At 38.2% G+C, this 24552-nt stretch overlaps 1 protein-coding gene across 10 annotated transcripts in view; it reads right to left on the bottom strand.

The window, feature by feature from the left end:
- The window catches only part of LOC134228178 (sialin), a 91381-nt gene that overhangs the window by 41067 nt on the left and 25762 nt on the right, over window positions 1–24552 (bottom strand). The window contains exons 1-2 of one of the 10 annotated variants that reach the window (XM_062709989.1): window positions 17648–17779; window positions 17238–17511 (exon numbers count right to left, since the gene is read on the bottom strand). The exons of 6 other annotated variants lie outside the window; for them this stretch is intronic. The gene's annotated coding sequence lies outside the window, so the exon portion shown is untranslated. Of the gene's footprint in view, window positions 1–17237; window positions 17788–24552 lie in introns of those variants that run through there. 3 more of the 10 variants (XM_062709984.1, XM_062709998.1, XM_062709997.1) reach the window with 3 other exon arrangements.

Here is a 24552-nt window from a genome sequence, read left to right as displayed (position 1 = left end):
ATGGATCGGGTGATGTGCGTAGTTCGTGTTTCAGGGGCATTCTCGAGTCCCTTCGAAACCCGCAGAGGGTTACGGCAAGGTGATGGTCTTTCGTGTCTGCTATTCAACATCGCTTTGGAAGGGGTAATACGAAGAGCAGGGATTAACACGAGTGGCACAATTTTCAATAAGTCCGTCCAGCTATTTGGCTTCGCCGACGACATAGATATTATGGCACGTAACTTTGAGAAGATGGAGGAAGCCTACATCAGACTGAAGAGGGAAGCCAAGCGGATCGGACTAGTCATCAACACGTCGAAGACGAAGTACATGATAGGAAGAGGTTCAAGAGAAGACAATATGAGCCACCCACCGCGAGTTGGCATCGGTGGTGACGAAATCGAGGTGGTAGAAGAATTTGTGTACTTGGGCTCACTGGTGACTGCCGAAAATGATACCAGCAGAGAAATTCGGAGGCGTATAGTGGCTGGAAATCGTGCATACTTTGGACTCCGCAAGACGCTTCGATCGAATAGAGTTCGCCGCCGTACCAAACTGACCATCTACAAAACGCTCATTAGACCGGTAGTCCTCTACGGACACGAGACCTGGACGATGCTCGTGGAGGACCAACGCGCACTCGGAGTTTTCGAAAGGAAAGTGCTGCGTACCATCTATGGTGGGGTGCAGATGGCGGACGGTACATGGAGGAATCACGAGTTGCAATGAACCACGAGTTGCATCAGCTGTTGGGAGAACCATCCATCGTTCACACCGCGAAAATCGGACGACTGCGGTGGGCCGGGCACGTAGCCAGAATGTCGGACAATAACCCGGTGAAAATGGTTCTCGACAACGATCCGACGGGCACAAGAAGGCGAGGTGCGCAGCGGGCAAGGTGGATCGATCAGGTGGAAGATGACTTGCGGACCCTCCGTAGACTGCGTGGCTGGCGACGTGTTGCCATGGACCGAGCCGAATGGAGAAAACTCTTACATACCGCACAGGCCACTTCGGCCTTAGTCTGAATAAATAATAAATAATAGGGACGAAAAAAGCTACATTTTCTTGGACTTATATCGCCAAAAAAGGAAGTTGTAGTCAAATTTACTGCATCTGACCCAATGACCCACCGGAATAACTCCGGATAAAAGGGCCACTAACAAGTTTCAACATGTATTCTATATTCTGGTATCCGTACGTGCAGAACAGTAATAAAACCTGGCCAATGCGACATAAAAAGACAAAATGGCAGCAATTTGAACTTTTTTTTCCTTCCTCGGGTTAAACTCTCGTGGGAAACATAATTATTTTTCAATAACTTCAGAAGACAATGACCAAATTGCTCGTCGGATGCGATCTATTGCGCGTAAATCGGTTAACACTTAGTTCTAAGACTGCATATACAATGGAAAGATGTGCATAAAAAATGGAAAAATAAATAAAATGGACTGGTTATTATTTTCTTGTAATTTTGTTCAGCAAAATTTCAAACTACCTGATTAATCCACCCAGCTGTAATGATGCCTTCATTTCTTAATATAAACAAACCTATAGTATTATTTGATATTTCCGAGCTCTTAGTCCAAAGCTGTTTATTTTCTACACAGGAAACAATGGGATAGGATTTTCCATCGAATGTAACTTGTGTTGCGGCATTTTTGTACATCGACATACGACATGCACACACAAACATAACACCTCACCGATTAGATGAATTTGCTATAGTGGGACGGAAAACTGGAGCACTTTATCTACAAACAAAATTATAGATGAGTGTATTTACCTTGAAACATCATCACTTATCATCACAAACTCTTGAATTACGTAGGTTCTGTGGAATGTAAGTGCCGACAAAAGCATACTAACTATTTTGACCGATAAAGTTGTATAATTGATATTATTTGTATGGTGAAAGTCAAGTGGTAAAATGGTAGGATGATAGCGGTTTATTCAAATCATCACACTGAAGCTGACATCAAGTAGTTGACTGTGTACTCAAGGAATGGTATTTTAACAAGTGACACTTCACTTACTTATAGCCTTCTGATGGTGTTCGAGTTAATATGAATAAATTATTTGTGTATAAATTATACTGTTTATTGAATTGCATAATTGAGAAATATCAAGACTTTCAAATAAAATTTATGCAAAAATAAATAGCGTAGAACAGTGTTGGAATAAAACTTCCTTGAATCTCAATTATCAAGCAAACGCGCGGAAAACATCACGTTTGAGTGTTAAATGTAGAATCTCATCGTATCACTCATATGCCCGGAATTTTTCACCAAAAAGCGTTGTAAAGCACTTTAGGTGGAATTTATTGTTAAGACAAGACATGCAAGGATATCCACAGAGCTGCGAAATTTCGTGAATATTACCTGACAGTTACCTAGATGAAATTGTTTTGCTACTCGGAATTCTGCCGTGCTATGTGTGAGTTGTCGGGAATAAATGCGTAGTATAGGGATTTTCACACTATGTTCTCTAGATGCGGAGTGCAGGTTTCTTTATAAGTAGCTGTGGATGATTGTCAAATGAATCGGCTTCTTGCAAGTCATCCGTGGCATTCATTACAAAAGATTTGTGTAATGATGACATGTCAAAAAGCGGATTGAGATTGCGATGCATATTTGGTAACTATAAGTGATACAATGATAGCGAAGGTGATGAATCACAACTCTGGATAACCATTGTTTTATGTGAAGAACAACAATACACTAACCGGAGAGCATAAAACATTTCGCGATAGTATCAATTCATGCTTGATTTGAATCTTCCAAGAGTTTTGAAATTTTGGTTTTTCCCAACACTACAGTGGAATTTGTCCTATTGAATTACTAATGCGTCATTTGAGTGCAGCTACTTTCATGATTGCCTTGAGCTATGCTATAAGTGATAGAAGGAGACTTTGAGTTAGTTCCGTCAATGTGTACATAGACGCTAGGTTCAATAAGATACCCGGTGGGAAATCCCATTCTGTAAAACATTGTTAGCGGAATCCATATGACACTTTGCCTAACTTTATTCTAAAATCGATATAGATAACATTTATTGTGTTGGCCCTTGCTTGATTAGTCAAAAGGAAGTGTGTCATTAATTTATTTGGTTCAACATCTAAACAGATAACAGCGAATCAACAATTAGACCATTACCGTTGCGCCACAAGCTCGTCGTTGTGCACATGGGCGCCAATAGCTTGCTGCGCTTTATTCCTCCCTGTACCAACTGGATTTGAAGCGAACGTCATTTTTGCAAAATTGCTGTCCAGCATTCTTACAACATGCCTTGTCCTTAGTATCCGTCCAGCTAATAATTATAACATCCAAGCCAAAAATTACATGAATTATCATTTAACGATTGTTATTTGTATGCATGTTTTAGATCGAAATAATTGTAAAGCCACTTCACTTGGATGGTGCCCCATAGAAAAGTGGTGTAAGTGTTTTGAAGTATTTATTCGCATAGATAAAGTAAATCGATGCACGGTGTCTTTGTCCGAAGATATATTATATTAATATATATGATATATTCTGGTAAATACAAACTGTAGGCAGACGATGCTTTATTCCGAGCAAATGTCATTATGGCTTCATTGCATCTATAATCGTCTGCCGCATTGCCAATTACCCTCCCAACACTTCTATAATCGTAACATCATGATAGCGAATACGTTTTCCAAATTTGGTTTAAATCGATCCATGCGTTAAAAAGTTATACAAAACTGTTCGTTACATAAATATACCTTCCCTCCTTTTCCTCTATCACACTCTCACCCAATCTCATATCGTATTCCTTAGACAGAGAATACGTGTTCCAAATTTGGTAAAAATCATTTGAGTTCAGAAATCACACTGAGTTGTTTTTTTTTTTTTTTTTTTTTTGTGTCTTTATTAAAGAGACTTTCAGCCCGAGGCTGGCTCGTCTCCGTCACTGAGTTGTTCGCAAACTAAACAATACTCTTTTTCCACACCCTCACCCTATTCCAATGACTCTCTCATCATCACTATAATTGTCTCCCAGAGAAAGAGAATATATGTTTCAAATTTGGTTGAAATCGGTCAAGGGCTATTCCAATGACCCTCCACCATCACTAGAATTTCTCTTTAGAACAGAGAATATGTGTTACAAGCAAGGATCGTAATTCTCACGAGCAGAGAATGCTCCCTAACGCTGATTTTCGCCGAGAAATCGGTTTGCGGGAAAAGAAAAACGGCCTGATGAGAGATAATCATTTCTCTCTCACTACCAACCAGGCTTCGGAATTCTCACTCATATGAATAAAAACCTGCGATTAATCCATTAAGCGGAGAGTGATTTTTCATGCTTCCCCTGTGAGGAAGTATTCTCACACAACATTTTTATCCGGATGGAACGGGGGGTGATAAATTCGTGAGCGCCGGCTCGCCGGATAATTTAATTTTATTCCACAAATTTTCCTTTTCGTCGCCTCTTCAGATAAATTTTACAAGCATATTTACAAAAATTTAGGACCGCAACGGGATTCGAACCCAAAACAATTTTAAAATATTTAGAGCGCCCACTATAAACACGCCACCACATGATTACACTGAAAGCAAAGGGAAAAACTGCTGTATTGAACCTTCTGCTTATCGTGGCGCATCGTCAGATTCAATCAGCTTGGAGAGGCAAAGTAAGCAGCATTTGATTTTCGCGAAACATGGGAAGAAGGATAACAATTTTTCGCACCATCGCTTGTGCCGGAGTTTATCGCACTGTAATTTATCCGGATAAAATGCATGGTGGAGTGATCAGTTGTCGCGTGAGTGAGTGAGAAATCCGAACCCTGCTACCCTGCAAAGTCTCCCAGCCATAGATACCACAACGCTGAAATAATTTGAGAAGGATGCCTTATTTGTAATGTTGTTAATTTCATATGCTCGAAAAATATTCAAACAAAAACAAAAAATTATGATTGTTGATCACAATCTGGAGACCTATCACGACCTGTAAAAATTCCAACTGCACAGAAACAATATATTTTGTATCTGATTCTGTTATAAATTTCTAACAAAATATGTTATTTTTATGATAAAATTGTAACAAAATTTGATAGTTTTTGTTTCCAGTAGTGTAGTTTTGATAGAAATGTAGATATTTTAACAACATCCTGCACCATGTTTCTAACAAATTTTGTTATAAAATTTAGTATAACATAATAACATAGGATGATATAATTTTGATATGGCCTTCTAGTCGGGAACAGTGCCGCGAAATGTTGATTTGCTCGTTTTCTCACTCCTTTATTCCCTTTCGTGCCATCACCAATTGCAAAAAGAGTAGCCTTTATGAAACAAACAACCTAATCCCTACATGCTGTCGATGTTGTGGTATGGCTATAGGGACCGCATTCTATTGCTATTTTTGTTGATGTTCTAGGTTCGTATCCCGTATGTATGACCCAGAGGGGCGACAACGGATTTTTTTCATATGGAGTTTGGCAAGTATGACAGTACCCTCGTATTTGGCGCATAAATTTATACTCCAATGTCAAAATGCCCATATACTTTCATGAATTGTCGTGGTATTGTATTGTTTACCGTTTTTACTAGAGAGAGTGGTGTCGAAAGCACATATCAAATTGAATATTGTAACGAACAAAAATACAAAAAACCCGTAAAATGAGGTGTTTTCACTTTATTCCTTACGCGAAATATGCAGATAAATAATTATGTTGGTAGAAGAAATTCTGTGCTGAACAGAAAGAGCAGAAACAGTTGTTTCTTACATTATCCAAACTTTGTGCGTTTCAGAACATTATCACTCACTGCAGTGTTTATTTTTCATAGACTACGGCGTAGTGTTAGTGCCGTTGGCATTCGGTTGATTGGAGGCAACAAACATTTGACAGCTTAGCACCCGCCTGGTATGACCGCAACATACAATTTTTGTAATTGCTTACCGAAAATTTTCGCGAAAAGTGAGTGAGGCGTAAAAGTGATGAAACGAAAAAAGAAATTCATCAAGTAGGCACGATTTTCGCTTATCTCCCAGGTTCGCTCTAGAGAAAAGAGGGATGGGAGAAAAATGTTTTTTACCACAAACTCCGAGATTCTCCTCCGACCCGAAAAATAGTTGATTTTGTCTAATCACCACTCCAAAGTAGGGTTCTTCTTGATGCGACATGTTCCAATAGCGACTCAACAACCGATCGGCAATCTTGAGAGTTGGATTTTTTTGGCCTAGCGAGAGCCACTAGTGCCTCTGTATTCACAACAAGAAAATCTGGACTTTTTTTCTGTCGTGAATCCATGCACTACTGAATCTAAATTCCAAATCATGTTTGTCCCGTATTGAAAGTACCAGCAAAACTAAACAATGTTTTGATCAAATTAAATCGTTCCACGATAATCTATCGAATTATGAACAACTCAGCAAAATTTTAAAAAAATCCGTTCTAGCACGAATTTTTATAAAAAACGCCGTATTTCCAAATGAGATACTCCCTTTCATTGCGCTCTCTATTGTTAATTTCTAGGCTACTTTTGCCTTCGTTGCAACATTTTCACCTCAATAAAGCCATTTCCATATCTGTGCCTAAAATTTTGATGTATTTGAAAATATGGCTTTGTAATAATCGAAAGAGGAAGAAAACAAAGAGAGCCTATCTTTTCACATGCGACGTTTAAAAAACAGGCGGGCGTTGATGTCTATTTTTTTTGCTTTTCTCATATACAGTAATATCCCGATATTATACTAAAAACCCAGATTAATCCACCTAGCGTTGGTGGTGCCTTTCTCGCATTTAGTTAAGACACCAACCTTAAATGGGGTTTATATGGTTCGATGTACCATTATCTTCATAACTTTAAAAGGCAATGACCGATCGTTATAAAATTCAATAGTGATCAACAAGGCTTTGTCCCCTGTCGAATGAAACTTGTTGCGAGAAAATCGGTTAAGGATTTCTATACGAATAGTTGTCTAATGTTTTTTATAGCTTTTGTGCACACACATACGCACACACATACACACACACATACACACATACATACACACGGACAGACAGACATGTGCTCAGTTCGTTGAGCTGAGTCGATTGGTATATAATACTATGGGTCTCAGAGGCTTCTATAAAAAGTTCGTTTTCGGAGTGAAATGATAGCCTTTCGGTACAACTTAGTTGTACGAGAAAGGCAAAAAGATCAACTCAATAGACGCAGTCCCACTTGCCTACGCCCCAACAAAAAAAAAATATCCCGATTTTATCATCCCCCTGGAGAATTTTGGGGTGATAAAATAGGGTATATGACAAATCTGGAACTTTTTGTTTATTTTCAGTTTTTTAATTATTTTACAAATATGAAGCAGTTTATGCCTTGGAAACGATACCTGTTAACGGTACTTGTCGAAAAGGCTTATAAAACTCTTGAAAATTCAGAAATTATTCATAATAAACAGGCGTTATTTCATGAAAATAATTGTAGTTTTTATTATTATTTACAAAAATAAAAAGAAAGGCACACGTGGAACGTCATAGACGGAAGCGGAGACAACAGATCCGCCTTTTTCAGGAGAAGAAACGCCGCCTGGAAAAAGTGGAGTGCGATGAGATGGAACAGCTGTGCCGTTCTCAAGAAACACGCAAGTTCTATCAGAAGCTCAACGCATCCCGCAAAGGTTTCATGCCGCAAGTCGGAATGTGCAGGGAAGGGATAAGGATGGGAGCATCTTGATTCTTGACGGACGAACGTGTGGTGATCGAAAGGTGGAAGCAGTACTACGAGGAACATTTGAATGGCGCTGAGAGTACAGGCAGCGGAGAAGATGACTACGTCAGTTCAGTGGACGACGGAGGCCAACCAGCCCCCGCCTTGAGGGAAGTTAAGGATGCCATCCAACAGCTAAAGACCAATAAAGCAGCTGGTAAGGATGATATCGGAGCTGAGTTCATCAAGGTGGGGCCGGAAAAGTTGGTCACTTGCCTGCACAAACTGATAGTCAGAATCTGGGAAACTGAACAGCTACCGGAGAAGTGGAAAGAAGGGATTATATGCCACATCTACAAGAAAGGCGACAAAATGGAGTGTGAGAACTTTCGAGCGATCACCAAAACTGTGCAAAGCTGTGTGAAGATTTCGGGCGAACACTCCAGTTCGTTCGAATCACGCGGGGGACTAAGACAAGGTGATGAACTTTCGTGCCTGTGTTACCGTCGGAGTCGGTAACAATAAACGGCCTTAAAATTAGTAAAATAAATGAATAAATAATATTGTTAAAACTTGCTGTTAAAATACTAAAGCTAAATATAAATAAATTAAAACAAAAGTATTTGAGAACCAATGTAGAATATTTATATTTCAATATAATTTAAACAAATTGTGAACCCCTGGTTGTGTTAAAAATTGAGCAAATAGGGAACAGATTACGCTACAACAACACCAGATTTGGAGGAATGAGGAATTGGAAAAAAGAGCATCATGAGGTTTAAGGAGATGGGAGAGATATGGAGGGATTTGGAAACTTTTTTTTTAGTGACCCTCCGCTCTCCCCCACACCAAAAAGCTCCATTGAGCTCTCGGGTAGTGGACACTCAATTTTCAGCCATGAAGAAAATTCAAACAATAAAAAAAATACTAAATTAAATGGCTGAGAATACAAAACAAAAAGCAACAATTAAGGATAAGGAAAGCTATCATATTAAACAAATGAGTGCTTCTATTGGGTTGCTACCCTTTGAAAGAAGCACAAATAATAAACTAAGTGAATAAACGTAATTATATTTGATTTCTAATTTATCTAAATTGTAAAGTGGTGGTATACTAAATTATAAGTTGAGAAATTTGATTTTTTTAAAAAACTTTTGATGTTTGATGTTTTGAAAGAAGTATAGTTATTCATTTCTTGGAGATTTCTAGGCAGTTTGTTGTACTTTGTTGGAGCTATGAAAGAGAACCGATTTTGGCCAAAATTAGAAGATGCACGAGATCTGACAAGATGATTGGCTTGTCTGGTATTATGATTACGAGACTGTAAGTTAAATATTATGTTGTGGAAAGTCGCAGGATTGTGTAACATTTTATGTAGCATTAAAAGAGTTTGTTCTTCACATAGACCTAAGACTGGTAGTATGTTATGAGGAAAGTCTGTGTATAGTCGAACCGACGGATAGAGGAAAGGTAAGTTATAAATCAGTTTTAGGCACCTATTCTGTTGCGTTTACAGTTTTTTTATTTTTGACTTGCACGCTCTTCCCCATGATATAATCAGATAATTTAGGTGCGAATGTATATGAGCAAAATAGAACAGGAGCAAAGCTTTTCTGGGAAGAAAACTCCGAACCCTGTATAAATTCCACACATAGAGGACATTTTGTTTGCGACCTTTTGTATATGATAGTCCCAAGAAAGAGTAGAGTCCAAATGTATTCCGAGGTATTTGAAACATTCAACTTTCTCTATTTGGTCAGCACCCACAATTAGGTGTGATAGATTTGGAACATTTTTTCTTGGAGATCTGAAAATCATATATTTGGTTTTTTGCACATTTAAGGTAAGAAGATTTTCTTTGAAATAATTCTGAAGCAGTCCTAAATCACGTTGCATATTCACAACGATTTGAGCGGCATTAGTGTCTGAATAGAGCCATGGTGTGTCATCAGCAAATAAACTGGGAGTACCCAAGAGATTCAACTTTTCAATAGCATGAATGTAGATGAGAAACAATAACGGCCCAATATTTCTTCCTTGATGAACTCCTGTTGTGACTTGCCTAAGGTAATCATCGTGAGTAACGAACTGCCTTCTGCTCTCCAGATAGCTGCCAATGATATCCTTTGCCACTCCCCGGATTCCATAAAGTTCTAGCTTATCAGCAAGATTTCATGATCTAAAGTATTGAAGGTCTTTTTCTAAATCCAGGAACAGGCCACCGATAAGTTTTTTCGAATCGTGTCTCTGACTATTTGGTCGACAAGCTCCGTAATCGCTGTAGCAGTACTGCTACCATTGCGGAAACCGTATTGGAGTGAGTACAGTACATTATGCCTTTCTAAGAAGTTGATTAGACGACTCATCAACAATTTTTCAAAATTTTGTTAAAACCGATAATGTAGAGATGGGTCAGTAATTATCAACACAGCAAGGATCTCCAGCCCTTGCGTATGTCTTCTTCTTTTCGTTGTCTCGTCTTTGTTTTTTTTTGTCTTTCTTTGCAGATCGACGCTAATCTTGAACAGCAAAACAAGTCAACATCGTCAACAACAATTCAGTACATTAAGATTCCCAAAACCTTTCCCTTCCCTATATTTGTAATCCTTAATCTCGAGCAGTGTTGTGCTGAATCATTATCAGACGATAATGATTACAATTTTCATGTGAAAACTTTTCACGTGAAAACAGTAGGCGAGTTGTCGCCGGCGACAACTTCTCAAATTATGTACTCAAACGATAATTTTAATTCAAACATTAATCTCTACTACAATCAGCTAATTGTCATCAGTCAGTTATATCTTCTATTCGGCGTTAGGGATTCACGAGAGTCAGGACATGGTGCTCACAATGTAACGGTAAGTGCTTCAAATCAAGATACGATTTTCAAACGATTCTTAATCGCTGGCGAGTTTTTATCACGTGATAATTTAAAAGTAAGATCGCGGGTGAGTTTGATCATCCTCGATTTTTTGAAAATTTGATTTTTCCCAACCCTGACTCGAGTAAGCCGCGAGTACGTCGGTTACCCTATCTAACTCTAGTATAAGTCTTGATAACTGTAATATTACCAATGTAAAAACAATCGTTAAAAAATCAAAATTTCGGCTCCGCAACGCCCAATGGCAAATGAGCCTATCAAATAAACGAAAGATTAAAAAAAAAAAAGGATCTCCAGACTTGAATATCGGAAAAACTTTAGCAATTTTAAGACAGTCAGGATATGAACCAATTTGGATGATCAAGTTGAAACATTCGGACAGTAGTCGTGAAAAGGAAATGGCATTATTTTTTACTATCTTTGCGGGTAAATTATCTGGACCAGGAATTTTGTTGGACTTCAGATCGCCAATTGTTAAAATTACTTCATTAACAGATCCAGGCTGCAAAAATATGGAATCTGCTATTGGATGTATATAGCATAGAGGACTACTATTGGTAGCACCAATCTTTTCCGCCAGTTTCGGTCCTATAGTGGAGAAATGTTTGTTAAATACATCGCAGATCGTACTAGCATCAGAAGTAGCAACCCCATCATAGACCAATGATAATTTTGGTGTGTTTGTAGTCCGCCCTAAAATATGATTCATATTTTTCCAAAATTTAGAATGCGAAGTGTTGTTCAACAAGTTTTCATAATAAGATTGTTTGGCCTTTTGTTTAGATACCTCGAGTTTTTTAGAAATATGCTTGAAAAGTGCACCTAAACGATCATCGTTTGGATTTCTGCGATATTTTTTGAGGTAATTGTTTTTTAATCTTATCAGTGTCCACAAGTCGAAGTTCATCCAAGGACACGAAGTCCCTTTAATGTTTGCCGTTTTAGTCACAGTTTGAGTACACTCTTCAAGAATAGCGTTGTACTTTGCAATTATTGATTCCAAACATGAATTAACATTATGGACAGGACCAATATTGTTAATGTAATTCGTGAACTCTTCTTCAAGTCTTTGATGGTTGATCACGCGTTTAGTTAAAACCACACGGCTCGAATGAGCAGCCAATTCAAATTCAGATAGTATCAACGAGTGATCGCTCAAATCACTTTGAATAGTATGATTGACAAGACGATGGGCATCGGAAACTTTACACAGAACATGGTCTAATATATTTGAGCTAACAGGTCGAGTAACAAATGTTTTACAACAAAGATAACTATAAGACTGCAAAAGATATTTATACCTTAGGACAACATTGTTATTGGACAAATTTATACGTTAAGATCACCAAATATCAAACAACTGCGATTTGTTCAGGTATTATTCAGCACACTTTCTTAAATGTCGTAAAGAACATTGAAATCGAAGGACGGTAGACGATACATACCATGGATATCATAAACTATACCATTTAGCACTAATTCTACAGAAATATGGTGAAAACCATCATATGAAAGATTTTTAATTATTTTGTACTCAAAAGACTTCTTGATATGACGAATTTCGCGCCAACCCTTCTATGGGGCTGGCAGCACCATCTCAGAATCGAATGAAACTTGGTGGGCATAAAGATATGGTATTTCTAAGCCACTCTGCATACTTGGTTTTTCAAAAATTGTCAAGAGTAACATTTGATGAGGGCCTAATTTTTTTTCATGGATTTTTTATAAATCGATCTAACTCTAAAATGACAAGACCTACAAAAAAGTGTTGTATGGCGGACTGTCGTGAAATTCCCTGAAGTTTTTTGGAAAAATATCCAAAAAATAAAATATCGATTTCTACACTGAAAAAAATTAGTTTTAAAAATTAAAATCGATATTACAAAAAAACCTCATCTCAGAAATCGATGAAATTTTTTCTGCAGATAGGTATTTTAATTATCTAACTTTTCTGGGAATAATGTTCCTGTGACATATTTAAGGAAAAAGTTTTTCTAACAAAAACTTTTTCAAGTCCTTATTGAGTGAAAATTTATCATCGTGTTTTATGCCTACAGCGCCAATTATAGGTTCAGCGCCTATCATCAACCAACGACACATTTTGGACGTATAAAAATTTGTTTGGGAAGCAATTTAGCATAATCTAACATAATTGTGGACCAACATTTGAAAAGGGTTTATGTTTTATTTGACATTTTGTATCGAGGTAACTTAACGGCAATGTTGCCGAAACGAAACTGAAGTGATATTTAATTGTAATAGTGGAAAAGAAGATGTTGTTTTTCAGCAAAGGCTAACCACTGAACGGTGTAATTTAGAAACCGTTATAAAGCCTGTAGATGATTTTGTATCGTATTTTATTTAAAAAAATTGATAAACTTATAACTTATGACATTATTTGCAAACAACAATACACTTGTACTGTTAGATTTATCTGAAAATTATCCAATCATTATCCAAAATGCTGCTCAAGGTAGGAATAATTCGGAAAAGGCCCTTGCGAAGCTATTGGTGGCACTCTCAAACGAATGGCAAAACGAGCAACTCTTGCCAAAGATTATGGAAATGCTATCAAGACTCCTCAGGAGTTGTACGAATGGGCACGTTTTCAATCAAACAAAAATATCACTATATTACATTTCTGTTATATCACGAATGAGCAATACCGCCATCGGGGGTGGCAATGGGTCTGGGGGTGAGAATAGGTCATCGCTCTCACCGCGAGCATGGAGGGCGTAGAGCAAAATCGTTCAAAAAGGTCTCTTATATTTTTGTCTTCTTGTCCTCAGATACATCCATTCTACAAGCATTCTAAGTAGTTGAAACAGTGACCCATTCTCACCCCCATTTGACCCATTGTCACCCCCGACGACGGTACTCAACAAGAGTTTGATGAACTTTTCAAAAAAGCAAAAACTATAATTGGCACACAAAAGCTTCATTCTTTTATACCAATCGCTCATAATAAAATCCTAAAAAAAAATATTCCAACTCAGATGAAGACCCAAAAGTCTTTGAATTGTTCGACTAAGTTTACAAATTAAATTGAAGAAAAAATTTAAAAAAATGCGGAAAATTTATTATTCTTTAAATGTGCGTTTACCGGAAATCACCCTAATGAAATTACCTACCGAGCTTCATCGTTTGGAATCAAAATGTTTATCTGATAAAAATATCGACCTCCAATTTTTATTTTTGCTAAACCAATTTTAATCTTTACATTCATTAATTTATTTTCTCGGTGAACGAAACGCTCTTTTATGTTTCAGACTTCATAGTTCAGACAAATTTACAATAGTCCATCAAACATCACAATTTTGTAAATCTGGTCATTTGTGTGTAACATTGATATAAACAATCTAGGAAAATATAAATTGCTAAATTGCTTCCTAAACACTTCCAAAATGTGCCGTTGGTTGATGATAGGCTGCTGAACTTATAATTGGCGCTGTAGGCATAAAACACGCTGATAAATTTTCACTCAATATGGACATGAAAAAGTTTTGTTAGAAAAACTTTTTTCCTTGAATATGTCACAGGGACATTATTCCCAGAAATGTTAGATAATTAATTACTTATCTGCAGAAAAAATTTCATCGATCTCTGAGATGAGGTTTTTTTGTAATATCGATTTTAATTTTTAAAACTATTTTTTTCAGTGTAGAAATCGGTATTTTATTTTTTGGATATTTTTTTTTTTAAACTTCTGGGAATTTCACGATAGTCCGCCATACTACACTTTTTTGTAGGTCTTGTCATTTTAGAGTTACATCGATTTATAAAAAAATCCATGAAAAAAAAAATTAGGCCCTCATCAAATGTTACTCTTGACAATTTTTGAAAAACTAAGTATGCAGAGTGGCTTAGAAATACCATTTCTTTATGCCCACCAAGTTTCATTCGATTCTGAGATAGTGCTGCCAACCGCTGGTCGAGTTGGCGCGAAATTCGTCATATATATCACTAAGCCACCGGACGAATTATCTCTACATGAGAAAAGGCTATTATAGCCTTTGATTTCATATAAAGAAGTATTTCCTTTGGATTGCAAGTTGCAAATAATAGTTCGGTCAAACCGTGAGGTCCGATCACTCCTCGTCAATTGGGAGTAAGATTGTCTTTCCCACGTCATCTCTACGGGATGCCCGGTACACGCTATGCTGATTTCAAGCGTGCCCCGGTTCTAAAATCACCCGGACACCCAAGTTCCTAGGCAAACGCCAAACGATCCTAGAAGATATGTTCAACCCTGTCATAACCCTGTATACAGTGCACATCTCCATGCAACGCCAGCATCCTATAGTGACCGCATGCGTGACGGCTCAAAAAAACCATTTTCGACGCACGGTACCAAACCCCGACCCAGATGAACCCCGCCAATTCTAGGAGCGCCACACTCTCTCAGCGACGTCGAGCACGTGGGGGGAAGGTATGTTTCCATTTCCAATCCTTTCCTATTTCTACATCAGTAAATGGGCCCCAACGATTAGCAAAACAAAAATTGTAAAAACCAACCCCCCCCCCCCCCCCCTTTTAAATATAGATTGTAAGGAACACATCCAAGCGTTATATAAACTTAAAACAAGGGAACAATTCCAACAAATTGATAGGCCTTCCCTGGTTCGCTCAAAAGTAAAGAGGTAGGTATATGGTTACTCAGTTTTCCCCGGTCCAAAGCCGACCCTGAGGTAACTGAGGAGGTGAGCTGGCCTGGGCGTATGGACGTCGACACCGCAGGACGTGTGGATGTCCATGGGTGGTTACACCTGTTGTTCAAAATTGCGCTAGAAGGTGTCATGGGGAGAGCCGGGTGTAACAGATTTTCAACAGATCCAGTCAATTTATTTGTTTTGCGGATAACATGGACATTGTCGGCCGCACATTTTCAAATCTGGCAGAACTGTACACCCGCCTGAAACGTGAAGCAACAAAAGTTGGACTGGTGGGGAATGCATCGAAGACAAAGTACATGCTAGTGGGCGGAACCGAGCGTAACAGGACTCGCCTGGGAAGCAGTGTTACGATAGGCGGGGATACGTTCGAGGCAGTCGAGGAATTTGTCTACCTTGGATCCTTGCTAAACGGCTGATAACAATGTTAGTCGTGAAATACGAAGGCGCATCATCTGTGGAAGTCGGGCTACAGAAGATGAAGTATTGGTTTCGATACAGTTCTTGTTTTGTTTTCCCAAGAGTACATGACACGGTCCCGCTATTTAGACCCTTCACAGAGAGCAATCTCATTGAAGGCGCGTAATGATGTTATCGATCATTTAGTAATTTGCGTTCGATCATTTAGTAGTTTGTCAATAACTCATTCCAAAAGCTAAATTTCAAAATGTGTTGTGACCGTGTCGGTTTGGTAGATCTTACACCGTTAAACACTACGTAAAAGTGATCTACCAGTTTTACGGGATGCTTAGGACCATTTTTGGCGGTGTGCAAAAAGACGGTGTGTGGCGGCGAAGAATGAACCACGAGCTCGCCCAGCTCTACGGCGAACCCAGTATCCAGAAGATAACAAAAGCCAGAAGGGTACGATGGGCAGGGCATGTTACAAGAATGTCGGAAAGCAACCCTGCAAAGATTTTTTCTCCAATTTTTGCCCATCTTAGTATAACAAAAAGTCTTATAGAACCACCAGAAAGCCAAAACTTCGATAGACGCCCGCTTATCTAAGATTGCTTGTGTTTGTGTGCTTTACCACAATGGATAATCAGAAGCTAGAAACGGTGGGGAATTCTGTCCTCTTGTTTTCGATTGAAAATTGACCAGATTGGGCTTTGGGATCGAAGGCTATTGCCAAAATACCTATATTTAAACTTTCACAGGAGAAATCACTGTTTGGCACTTATACTTGTATACTTTTGATTTGCTATGCTTGATGCCTATAGGTAATACACGTTTGGCACCAAAGTGACCCGCAGGCATCAATGTTTCAAGGTGTGGTATTTGACAAACCATAAATTACCAATATTGAATGATGCAATAATATAGATTTCAGATTAGAAACGTGATCGAAAAGAGACACTTGTCAACTGAGACATTTTCGAAGGACGCAAAATTCTCTATATGAATCATCCACAAATGATGTGATGTCAAATAGGTACATTATTTTTAAGTTTCTCTCGCTCTATGTTTTTTTGGGTGGTTGACAAAAAATTGGTTCATATAGGTATCAGCCCCTCCATCCTTAGAGCGTAACTTTATTTATGATTGAGCCCCTATTGCAAATAAACATCAAAACCTGCTCCAGCGCTATAACAATAAATTGATGTAGCGATTAATCGGCGAGCGATTTATCAAACAACCTTTTACTCGTTTCCATTTCTCAAGAACTCAGCAGTCCCCCCGTATCGGTTAACAACTACTCCGCTCACGTTGCACGTTTCTTCGAAAAAAAGTTTCGCTGATTCATCACTCTTTCGATGCACACCCCAGTATTCAGTCACGATTTAACGAAGACGTGATGTAAACAAAAAATCGCGCAAACACTAAAGCCGCGAACCGGCACCGGCTTATTGGGGCTTTCGTCCATGCCATTACCACCAGTGTTCCTTGAACTGTCGCCGCTTACATCCAAAACTGGCGAGTCGACTATGGCGGTCAAGATTTGATTGCTCGTAATGAGATTATTTTCCACTTATTTTATATTTCAAATAAAATCTGGTTAATTACCGATGCTTTTTATCATTGTGTTATACTCACTTGTTTCCAATTTGTCGCTCAACGATTAAAAAATGCGAATTACTGTTTGATCTTAAACACACCTAAGTTCGAACGATGAGAACGACTTCACAGATAGTTTTTGTTTTGATCCCTTCGCTTGCACACGTTTCACCGATGATCTTCACTATCACAACAATCGCGTTCGTGCGAGATTTGTTTCATGAAGGGCCGTGAAATTTCAGGTTCAAGTTCACATTTCACAACAAACAGTTGAGTTACGACGTCTGCACTTGCATCACTTCACTAGTCCACTCTTCCACTCGGTATAGATCGCTTTAGTTGAACTCTTCCGCTGGATCTGCGTAGTGTTGCACTTTGCCCTAGCAGTAATCACTTTTTCCCAAACACTTTCCACAAATTAAATCACGCACGTGAGAATAAATGCAAACCTCATCGTGGATGACTGATGGCAGTGTTTCTGGTCCACGTTTTTCCCCCCGAAGAGATAAGGCAATAGAGCGACGGCGAGGAGCAGCTCGTACTCTGTTCGTCACGACGCGGAGAGTAGCAGCGCTCGATTGAAACTGACTGAACGACGGCGACGATGACTGGGTGTAATCGCTCGTAAATGACATCGACAGTAGTAAGTCGGTATACCAGCAACGTGTTGAACTGCGGCTACTGTTGTCGCGCGTATATGCCAACTGAATTGTAGATAGGGAAAAGAACCAATTCTGTACGTAACTCATTATTCAACAGTGCATTGCGAAATATGTTTCATTTCCAGTTAACTGAGTTAGCTGATTTCTGGGATGGCCCGCGAATCAAACGATCATACCGTGCAAACTCAAACCTCGGACGCTTAAGCACTTTCTGGTTTAAAATCAATCTGCAATCACACATTTTAAGCCACTTAGTTCAAACTAACATTGCAATTTATGATATACTATTCATCTTTGCACTATGGATTAAATATATCCATATTGTTGCGTATAATATTTGTGACTAATGAAAATGTCCGGCATTTGTTTGATTCTAACTTCGGACACAGCTCATTCGGATTCATATTTCGGACATCATGAATCAAACTTCGGACATCCAATTACACGGTATCGAGAAGAAAATTGCAAATAATTTTAACTAGACAGTTCAGACTGACTTTCAATTGTTTTGTTGTACTCAATTATCATGGCTTACTATAATGCAACTATATTAAATTAAGCTAGAGTTAAGAGTTCTTTCCACCCAGCTTGATGAAACATTTCGTTGAAATATTTCATAAAATTTCTCATACAAATTGAAGTGTCCGAAGTTTGAATATGTCCGAAATATGATTATCCACGGTATTTTAGACTACAATTCCACTAGAATCGCTACGCGGGTCTGTAACTTTTGAACGAGGATTTTGTGGCACGCTTTTTGGCAGATTTTGGAATTTAAGCTGATTTTTTTAAACTTTTTTACTGTGTTTCTCAAAAAAGTCCGAGCCCGGGTAGACGATAATGGCTCATTAACAGTAAAACGTGATATTGATAACAAAACATGATGTTAACTTGTTTGAAATAAGAGTAAAAATAACAAGCGAAAATAACAAAAAATTGCACCAAAATATCATAAAAATATCAGGTTTTGCCATTAATAAGAACTAATCAATAACTTGAGCTATTAGTTTGTTCTTGTTAATAGCAAAACTCGATATTTTTATGATATTTCGGTGTAATTTTTTGTTATTTCCGCTAGTTATTTTTACTCTTATTTCAAACAAGTTAATATCATGTTTTGTTATCAATATCACGGTTTCTACCCGGGAGAACACGGAATATTGACCACAAAATATTGATTTTCGATATATTCGTTTACGCGTTTTTATTATTTACGCGGTTTTCGGAATTTACGCGGTTTTTGGGATTTATGCGGTTTTTTACCATTTTTTATTTACGCGGAACGTATTCCCGCGTGAAAAACCGTATTCAGAATCCTCTTTTGCGACATTCGCCCTTATTCCAGAAAGAGCTTGATATATCTTATTAATCTTAGCGAGTGTAACGCCCGCTGTCCACTGTTTTATGACGACCTGGGTGCTGCGGATAGAGCCGCTTTTTTGCGCTCAAGCGAGCAGAGGGATATTTTGAAATCACTCCCATAAACAAAATTATTTTGCAGTTACTTGGCTGTCAAACATTTCCCGCTCTTCGAATTTCTCTTTCCACGCTGCATGAGGGCACACAAATGCGCTAGACTCTACATGACTTTACGATTGTTTACATACATTCATGCTCCAATCAGCTACTGAATCTCGTGAAATTTCGTACAAAGTGCTTTTAGTTGCATTCCCACTAATTTTTCACTCGAAATATAATGTGAGAATATTTGTTACAAAGAATACAAAACTCGAACAAAGTTTATTTTTATTTTTTCCCAAAATAATAACAATACTTCTCAATATTAGACCAGAAACGAACATAACCACAATCTTCAAGTAAGAAAATGGCCGACCCCCCCTCCCCCCATAAGTACTTACGTAATTAGTGTACGACCCCATAGCTGAAGGACAAGCATTGCACAATTGTCATTTTAATTATTGCCTTTACGTGCCTTCTATCAAAATTTCTTTTTTGGAGCAATCATATAGCCTTAAGCTTCCTAAATGCCAAACGCAATGAAATCAGATCTCTGTACAAAAACGAATTCGGACATCATAAGGGGTCGTACACTAATTACGTAAGCACTTATTGGGGAGGGGGTCTGCCATTTTCTTACGATCCATATAAATAAAAAATAATGTGTATGGGAAAAATCTTACAGGGGTGGGGGTTTGAAAAACCCGGAAAAAATGCTTACGTAATTAGTGTAAGAAGAAGTAAACATATGTTTGAACTTCAGTACCGATGCAGGGTCAAAATCAATATTATCTCACTTTTTCTGAAGCCGAAACTGATTAGGAGGTGAACCTTTGCGAGTCGATGTACGCCATTTCTCGAAAGGTAGGAAAGATGGTTCTCGTGCGACTCCCAGGTATTTCTCCCATTTAGTGCCGTCAGTATGTTTTGACCACAGGAATGCAATGGACGTTGCTCATGGCTTTGGCTACATTGCATACTAGTTAGGTTAGATCATTTTTCATTTATTTAGTTTACATCTAAACAGAAAATGGATATCAACACTATTGCTGATTGTACATCTTTAATTGCTAATGCCTTCTGCGAATAAATGAAGTGAATTATTTCAATCAAATCTTCATTTTCATCAGTGTAGTTGATTTTCTTCCTGGGGAATCAGCAGAACTGTTATAGTATAATCATGTTTTAATGTAGGTACGTGTCGTTTAGTGCCAAGCACAACTTAACATATGGTCAGTCATATCATATGACATGACTCGTACCCATCCCGGGATCATGTGGATTATGAAACCAATCACTTTTCGTGGATGAGCAGACCAAATATCTCTAATTTTATTCTTCTTCGTTCACCACCGCTACCCTCGCTGCCTCGGCCATCATCGGCCTCTAGCCGTGAACACCACTGCATCCGACCATCGTCAAGCCCTGAATGACAAAAAATGCGCCCACTTCTTTCATGCATATATTCCGTGTATAGTAGAAAATCGAAAACTTGTTTTCAATAAAATGAAATATCTGCAGTTATCAGACGTCGCAACTCATTTCTGATTAGTGCGCATGATAGTATATCCATGCGTGCATGATGCGCACTACTAATGAAATATTTCAAATTGTCGCGACTCGCCGCGCAGCGCTCAGGTGCTCAATCGCGCGGTCCGGTTTGGTGGCGGCCCGACAATACGCAGACCCACCGGCAGTTCTACCGCTGGCTACTGCATGCTGTGTCGAACGAACAAAACGAAAAATGCGCGAGCAAAAAGCACGTCAGTACGCGCTGCTGTCACCAATTGTAATGACTCGCACACAGCAGGCACTGCTTCTTTTATACACAAAGAAAATCTTGCGGTGGACCCGAAGGCCCATGAAATACCGCATTCTGATGTCCGTGTTAGAAATGGACGGGATTGATTACATATGAAATTTTTGCTGGCTTTGCAAAAATTGAAATTTTCAATAGCTTATCGTTAATATTCTTAAGTTTCAATGAAATAGGCAAATTGTTTAAGAGTGTCCGAGTCGATTGATATATGAATCTTATAAATCCATCGAAAGATAAAGGCGCTAGTAACGTTCGAAATCTTCCCTTTCAGCAAAAATCTAAATGACACCCAGTATAGTAAAGAAAGACGTAAGTCCTGCGTCAAAAAACCCTAATTAATCCACCTAGCGGTGATGATGCCTTTCTCGCTCGTGCAAAAGGATTGAGAAACATATAAGAAAAGTTTAACATTACACTAGTAGATGGATAGGCTTCATTTTCCACATTTGTTTATGCGTATTGTAAAATTTCCTGCCGAACGCAACTTGTTGCAAGCAAATCCGATATGTATAAGTGAAAAAAAAACGTGATTTTTCTCATGCAGGTTTTGAAATTAGTATTTTGACCATAACTCCTGATTCCATAGCCCGATCCGCCCAATTTTCAATAGGAAACAATGGGACAGGATTCCGCGTAGAATGCAACTTGTTGCGAGCAAATCAGCTCAGGATAAGTGCCAAAAAATGAGTGAGAAATTTTTATATAGAGAAATGTATTTTGACCATAACCATGACCGAATCCCATAGTCCGATCCGCCCAGTTTTCAATAGGAAATAATGGGACAGGATTCTGCGTCGAATGCAACTTGTTGCGAGCAAATCGGTTAAGGATAAGTACCTTAAAAATGAGTGAGATTTATTTGTGCACAGACATGCACACACACACATACATCACCTGAATTCGTCGATCGCTACACATACCTACATCACCTGAGCTGAGTCGATCGGTATATAACACTATGGGTCTCCGGGCCTCCTATAAAAAGTTCATTTTTGGAGCGAACATATAGCCTTTACGTATACTTTGTATAGGCAAAACGCGTGAAAAACGACTTCAGTGTACATCGAGTATGAAGCGTTCACTCTACCTTGATCGAATGGTCCAAGAAAATTGAAAACACATCAAGAAAGGGCTTGAGATATTAACGATCAAAGTCTATCATATTTTCGTGACGTTTTTCGATTTTTTGCAATCGTGAAGTGTATCCCAATATAGAAAACTAAGACAGACGTAGTTCTACGTCAAAAGCATTATTTTTGATTCACAGTTTTACAATAAAGCTTTCCCATATTTTTCCAACCATCCAGACTAGGGTGGCTCAAAAAACACCTTTTCAATTTTTTTGATGGGCCGCCCTTATATCCGGTTCTATTTGATGCCCTGATGCTCTGGACATAATTTCAGCCAAATCGGTCAACGTTTGGGCGGTGCTAAACTCGTTGGAAGTTTATATGCAACAATGTATGCAGAAACATCCAAAAACAGAGATGTGCAGTTATACGGCAGAATTTACGATGAAGAACTATGATACTCATTCAGTTTTGTAGAATTAAATACATAATGTTAAGCTGAAAACCGCTATAATTTTTTTTTGCTAATTATTAGGGGTGGTGGAAATTCGCGATTTCGCGGAAGCCGCGAAATCCGCGAAATTTGATGTTAGCCGCGAAATTTAAACATTTTCGCGAAAAACCGCGAAATTAACCTTTCCCGTCAATAATTTTATTCCATTCTATTGCTTCAGTCGATTTCTTGACCTAGTCAATACTAACTCGACAAACAATGCATTTTTTGACATCTCGAAAATATTTTTTTTGTTGGTGCAAAGTTCGAAATTTGTCGAATGTTGAGCCAAAATTAAATTGAAGAACAATTTTGCCCTTGTCATAAGACGAGTTTGCACCCTCGCATCCAATTCCATCACCTGATTGTACCTTGACAGATACGTATACGAAGCACTGAAGACGACCTTACTGTTGAGGTCGAAATACGTATCTGTCAAGGTTCAATCAAGTGGCGGGACCGAATGGGAAGGTACCAACTCGTCTTATGAGTGAAGACATTCCACTAAAAAGCTCAAAATAATTTTCTTGAACAATTTTGTTTTTATTTCAATTTTTAAAAATAGTTAGAGACGTAAAAAATATTGGTTCTTCAGGAAAGTTAGAGGTTCTCAAAGGGCTACTACCGAATTGCATTAACATGACCTGCAATACTCACATTATGGGATTGCGTGGCGAAGTTCGGAGAAAAAAGTTTCCCAACGTTGATCGTTTCGTGGCATGTTTCAAATCTATTTTTTCTCATTCGGTCTCTTTCCGCTTTCCTCACCTCTTTAAAATAGCTGTCTATTCCTGGAATCTTGGTAGATGCTGAACGTAGTGTCTGCCAGTACAATTTAATCAACACTTCCCAGCGCCAAAAGTTGACGCAAAAAATGGCTTTTAACCAGCAATGCAAAAAAAAAATTGAGGTTAATAAACACAACAATTTAAATGAATATGGAATCTAAATTGTCTTTTCTATTTTTTGTACCGAGATATAATTTACCGCGAAATTGCCGCGAATTTTCAGATTTTCTGAATTGGCTGTCCGCGAAATTATGAAAATTTTGCCGCGAATTTCCACCACCGCTACTAATTATCTAATACATGCATTCATCTCTTACACTAGGTGTTCCGTGTTTCCTTAACGCTATCATCCTTATTTGCTATGTTACAGTTTTAGTTATTATTAATCCATTTCAATTGCCTCTGGCAGTTAGAATTTTTCCTCTGGTTTAATTGAACCATGTAGGAATTACAATGTTGTCAACTTAAGCTTAACCTATTTTATACAAAAGGGTACAAGGAGTTAATCGTTGCAAAATAATATTGCAACGATTTTTGTCTAAAATTGGAAATTATTTTGTTGGACATTTGTTGCAATGTCTCAATATTAGAAATTCTATGAAGTTCATTGGTACTATACCACGGATGCAACTTCAGAAAAAAAATTATTTTGAATCCTCTGAAGGGCCTTCTTTCTGGTATTGCAGCAACTAGTCCATATTGGCACAGCATACAACATGGCAGGTCTAAAAATTTGTTTGTAAATCAAAAGTTTGTTCTTTTCTTAAGACAAAGTTTTGATTTTCTGTTTATAAGTGGATATAGACACTTAATATATTTGTTACATTTGGATTGAAGGCCTTCAATATGATTTTTAAACGTTAATTTTTGATCTAGCAGAAGTCCTAAATATTTAGCTTCGCTAGACCAATTAATTGGAGCTCCATTCATAGTGACAATATGTATGCTAGAAGGTTTCAAATAAGAAGCTCTCGGCTTATGTGGCAAAATTATAAGCTGAGTTTTGGAAGCATTCGGGGAAATTTTCCATTTTTGCAAGTAAGTGGAGAAAATATCCAAACTTT

This window comes from Armigeres subalbatus, chromosome 1, assembly GCF_024139115.2.
Source record: "Armigeres subalbatus isolate Guangzhou_Male chromosome 1, GZ_Asu_2, whole genome shotgun sequence".
Taxonomy (NCBI): Eukaryota; Metazoa; Arthropoda; class Insecta; order Diptera; family Culicidae; genus Armigeres; species Armigeres subalbatus.
The sequence above is the reverse complement of the archived record's forward strand: the minus strand, read 5'-3'. Positions and strand labels throughout refer to the sequence as shown.